A 5528-nucleotide genomic window follows, 5' to 3' on the forward strand; every position below is an offset into this window, starting at 1 on the left:
CCAGGGGACACGAATTTAATCCCTGGTCCGGGAAGATCCCACACACCACGAAGCAACTTAGCCTGTGCACCACGACTACTGAGTTCACATTGTTATGCCCGATGTCCGAATCCCCGAGCAGGAAGAGAGAAGGCTCCAAGACAATGCAACTCACAAAAAGGGAAATATATTCCTGACTCGAGTCAGGGCTCCTGCCGCATCCAATGCAGTGGTGCGGGGTCAGAGAGCCCCGAGCCCAAGCTGTTACACAAATTTATAGGGTGAGCACACGCCGTTGGTAGTTGGTTTAAGTGGGTTGGTTACAACTTTGCAAAGCAATTTCATTGGTCAAACACACTCAAAACTTTCGCACGCGCGGGACTTTCCTAGGGGTTTCCGCCCTGTTCCTAGCTGGCAAACAGCGGTCAGTGTTAAGCTGATTGGTTGTATCCAGGTGGCCTGATAATCTTATCACCCAGAAGTAGGAAGGCCTCCTCCTAATCTAAGCTGCCTGCCATGGCGTTACTTCTGCTCGCCTCACATTCCCCCCTGTCTGTTGTTCAAGTAGAGGAATCTTCCTCTTTTCCATCTTGGGCCACTGGCTGACATTGTCGTCTCAACACCATAATCTGAATGGTGTTGAGGCATTTTTTAATAAATAATACTAGTTGGTTTAAAATACATGGGCCAAATGTGAGTATCAATAATAGCACTATAAGTGGACCCAGGAGGGTGGAAATTAAGGTGGTCAGCCAGGGGGAGCGTTGAAACCAAGACTCAAACCATCTCTGCTGGGCTTCCTGTTCTCTCTTTCGTTGCTCCAGTCCCTCTCTCACTTTGGCCACGGATTCTCTTACCACTCCCTTATAGTCTGCATAGAAACAACATTCTTCTCCAGAGCCACGCAGACCCCAGCCTGTTGGATCTGCATCTACAGCGGCTCGTAGGGAGGAAAGCCCTTGGCCTTGCAGAGATAGTGAAGCTTGGTTAAATTGCACCCATATCTGAGGTACTTGGCCTTGCGGACTACGCCACAGTCGGGGTTACCAAATCTCTGTTTCCTGCATCCCATTCCCGGGGCCCATCACAAGAGGTTACACAGCTCCAGCTCCTGCAATAATAGCTTTCCATGCCACCACAGGTTTTCCAGTTATTTCTTATGTTGCCCGGGCACGCGAAGAACCCCTCTTGGCCGAGTTTTCTCCCGGTCCCTATGGCCCCCTATGGCCCCCCATGGCCCGAATTGTGGGTATTTCCCCCCGGGGTCCTTCCCCGGGGAAGACTCCCCTCAGATCAAAGTAAAGGTCTGGCCACCAGGTGTCCAGAGGGTGGACTCCTGAGGTTTCGTTGAGCAGCTCATGGGTCTGCCCGTCGCTGAGTTTCCAGGTGATCTTGGCAAGTTGATGGGGGTTGCGACTAGTCGCTCCTGGGTAGATAAGGGCAGCCATCAACAGGAGAATTAGGAGACCTCCCGGCCGACGAGTTTCAGCTTCAAAGGATTTGCGGGTGAGGACTCGCCTTCCATTCTGCTCGCGCTTTTTCCTGTTCTTCTGGTGTGGCTTGCCACACGTGATTGCAGTGAACCCAGGGTCCAATCCCTTCGACCTTGACAGCAGTAGGAGTGGTAAGGAGAACAACATAAGGGCCTTTCCATCTAGGTTCTAATACTTCAGATTGGGTTTGGGTAAAACGGCACCAATCACCTGGGCCAATATTATGTGAGGGGATGGCCCCCTTATTTTGACCCTCGTGTATCTCTCGAATCAATTTCCAAACATGGTTATGCACCTTACTTAATGCCATCAGAGTTTGCTGGAATTGTCCCAAAGTCCTACTCCTGCCAGCCCAAGACTGAACAAGGTTGCTATGGTGATTGCACTGACTGGCTCTCTCTTTTGTCTTAGCATTTCCCGGTCCCAATGTGAGTACATAACCTCTTCAGAGTGGTATAAGATTTTCGGCATTACAGCAACCAAGACAGAGGGGGTGGCAGGCATTTTACTTCGAAAATAGGACACACAGGAGGGGGTCTTCCATACAGAATCTCAAAAGGGGTAAGATTCAGCTTATAAGGGGGGGGGGGGGGTGTTGCGTGCCCGAAAGAGTGCGAAGGGAAGGAGGGTCACCCAGTCCCTGCCAGTCTCTATTACCAACTTTGTCAGTTTCTTTTAGGGTCCGATTCATTCTCTCAACCTGTCCTGAGCTCTGGGGATTATATTCACAATGTAACTTCCATTTCGTCCCCAGAGCTTGGGCGAGCCCTTGTACAATCTGGCTCACAAAGGCAGGTCTGTTATCAGAGCCCATAGCCACTGGCAGCCCGTTCCTAGGCACTATCTCCTCTAAGATCTTTTTAGCAACCACTATTGCTGTCTCTCCCTTAGTGGGGAAGGCCTCCACCCACCCCAAGAAGGTATCTACCTGAACCAACAGATAGTGATACCCGTACTTGCCTGGCCTTACCTCAGTGAAATCTATCTCCCAGTGTTGCCCTGGCTTTTCCCCTCGGTACCTCGTTCCTGCGTGCTGCTTCTTCTCTGCCCTCATTAGCTGGCATGCTTTGCAGGCCTGAATTATCTCTCGTACAGTTGCATTTTGTCGAGGGAACCTCAGGCAGGCCGTCTGGAGAAGTGTTAGGGTCTTTCTTTCTCCCAAGTGTGTAGTTGTGTGCAGGTGTTCACACAGGTGACGACCCAGGGTGGCAGGCAATATCAGGTTGTTGTTTTGATCTCAGTACCATCCATCTTGGTCATCCTTCTGGAGGGTGGTATCCTGGTTGATAATGTGGGCAGTGATCCCCCGCCAAGCTTCCTGGCTCATGGGGTACTGTCTCACCTTCACAGGAGTTGCCCTGGCCTTTAGCTCGATGACGACTGGATGTCTCTATTTGGCCAGTCCCATCCCTGCCGTTTCAGCCCAGGCCAACGGGTATTTATGGACCCACGGTTGTACATCTGGTGCTATGGTCTCTGAGGGCTTAGGTGCAAAAAGTCTGTATTCATCTCTTAAGGCTAGGGATAAGACATGTATCGGTTGTCCAAGTCAATCCGTGACTGTCATTCTCCCAAGGTCAAAATGAATCTGAGCGTTAACTTTAGTCAACAAGTCTCTTCCAAGTAGAGGGGCTGGGCATTCTGGTATCACCAAAAACGAATGGGACACCTGGTGGGTCCCCAGATCTACTTTTCGTTCTGTGGTCCAACAATATCTTTTTGTCCCCGTGGCTCCTTGCACCAAGCTGGTTTTCTTAGACATTGGTCCCAGTTTTTGATTTAAAACAGAGTGTTGGGCACCAGTATCTACCATGAAGTCAACGGGTTTCCCCTCCACATGCATGGTTACCCAGGACTCGGGGAGGGGTGCCGAGTCTTGACTCCCCTAGTCACTGTCTTCCCCCGCATATAGAACTCGAGTTCCAGGGGAGATTCTCTCTCTCTGGGTCTTTCCTCTCCTCGAGTCCCTCTTAGGGCACTCGTTTTTCCAGTGCCCCTGTTCTTTGCAGTAGGCGCACTGATCCTTCTTTAGGGCCTGCCGTTTTGGTTTCTCTTTTTCTCCCGTCCGGGGGTCTCGAGGTTCCCTCAATTCTGTTCCGGCCTTCAACCCCGCAAAAAGAATCTGGGCTAGCTCCCTCTGGTTCTTCCGGGTTTCCCTCGCTCTATATTCTCTATCTTCCTTCCTGATCTTCTCAGCTAATTCCCTTTCCTCCCGTCAAATTCGCTCTTCCCTTTCTTCTGGGGTCTCCCTATTATTAAATACCTTTTCAGCTGCTTTCAGTAAATCCTGTATCGTCTGTTCTCCCAACCCCTCTATCTTTTGTAATTTCCTCCTAATATCTGGGGCTGCCTGATTCACAAACGCTAGTAGAACTGCAGCGCGTGACTCCTCAGCCTGGGGGTCCATAGGTGTATATTGCCTGAAAGCTTCCATGAGCCTCTCTAGGAAGGCTGCCGGGCTCTCAGTGGGCTCTTGCCTTACTCAGTTTACCTTTGCCAAATTTGTCGGCTTTCTTGCTGTGGCCCGCAGGCCAGCCATCAGAGTCTAGCGGTACACTCGGAGATGCTCCCTACCTTCCACTCGCTCAAAATCCCAGTTAGGCCGCAACAGAGGAAACCCCTCGTCTACGAGATGAGGCTGGGTGGTTGGTCTCCCGTCGGCCCCCGGGACCCGTTTCCGCGCCTCTGCCAGAATTCGCTCCCGTTCTTCTGTGGTGAAGAGCACCTGTAACAGCTGCTGACAATCGTCCCAGGTGGGGTTGTGCAATGAGGCCTTGGGGTTTCTCTGAGAAAGGAGGGTTTTGCATCTTCCAATTGTACAGGTAAAAGGGCCAGTACTGATAGGTTCACTCTCCATCCGGGTTAGCTGGTCCCACTTGGACGGGGAGTGCCTGAACAGTGGATGAAGGTAACTCTGGGTCCCCAGGGTCTTGTCTACCCCTATCTCCCCTAGTTTTCCCCCGGGCCCCCAATGCTGGTCCCCCCTCATGGTCGGTTCCCGTTGGCCCTCCTAGTCCTCTCGGTTCACCCCTGGGAGCTTCTCTCCTCGGAGGGAATTGCAAGGAGGGTACATATGGTGGAGGCCTCATCTCTGTTTCTAGATCTATCAGGTTTGGATAAGAGGATTCCTGAAAGACTAGTTTTGGGTCCTCTTTCTTTTTGGTTTTCTCCGGCGGGGGGGGGGGGGGGGGGGTCTTCATCACCAGGACTTGTGAATTAGAAGAGCTAGGAGGTTTGTGAATGAAAGGTTTTAACTACTTAGGCGGATCTTCCACTAGATCCTGCCAAACCATGGCATAGGGGACCTGACCCGGATGGCCCCAGGGATCCGGAGCCATAATCTTCTCCTTCACAGCCTGTATGATGGACGGTTGAAAGGTACCTTCCAGAGGCCATCCAACCTGGAAGGCGGGCCACTCTGCAGAGCAAAAGGTTATTAATTTACTTTTCTTGACTAGCAAAGACAAGTTATGGGCCCTGGCCCTGACATCCAAAAAATGGTCAGTCATGAGGGAAAGTGGGGTAGATTCCCCCTGACCCATGGTCAAAGAATAAATTGTAGGGAAGAGAGAGGGAGAGAGGAAGTCACTGAGAACGACCACCAAAAATCCTACCGGGAGTGGTGGCGGCCAAGAGGTTGGGCTTATGGTATGCTTTTGGCCTGACCTGTGCCCACACAAAGAATTTTAGGCCACGTCCTCAGTTAAGGATGTTAAAGGAGAGTTTCACCTGGCCGGGCTCTAGTTACTGAGGCTCACTTATTGTAGGGCCTTCAGAGTCCGCCAGAGTGTAGCCCTGGCTGGGACTCATCAATTGCCCCCACAACCATTCGCCTGTTCACTGAAACTCCTGAAAAGAGTAGGAGTTGAGGGCAGATCAGAGAAGAAGGGGAGAAGGAGAATAAGTCAGAAGAGAGAGAAGAGAACGATGCACCAGAAGAGAACGAGACCAGAGACAATGCCGGCACACACACAAACACGGAGAGCCGAAGACAAACACACGGACAGACAAATGTTGGCCGACAACACAGCGCTGGGTTTCGGGCCCCCTGAGTTT

General features: G+C 51.5%; 1 pseudogene; it reads right to left on the reverse strand.

The window, feature by feature from the left end:
- Positions 1–2257: 2257 nt before the first annotated feature.
- On the reverse strand, positions 2258–4461 carry LOC110147639 (uncharacterized; annotated as a pseudogene).
- Between the last annotated feature and the right edge of the window lie 1067 nt (positions 4462–5528).

The sequence above is a fragment of the Odocoileus virginianus genome, chromosome 9 (genome assembly GCF_023699985.2).
Source record: "Odocoileus virginianus isolate 20LAN1187 ecotype Illinois chromosome 9, Ovbor_1.2, whole genome shotgun sequence".
Taxonomy (NCBI): Eukaryota; Metazoa; Chordata; class Mammalia; order Artiodactyla; family Cervidae; genus Odocoileus; species Odocoileus virginianus.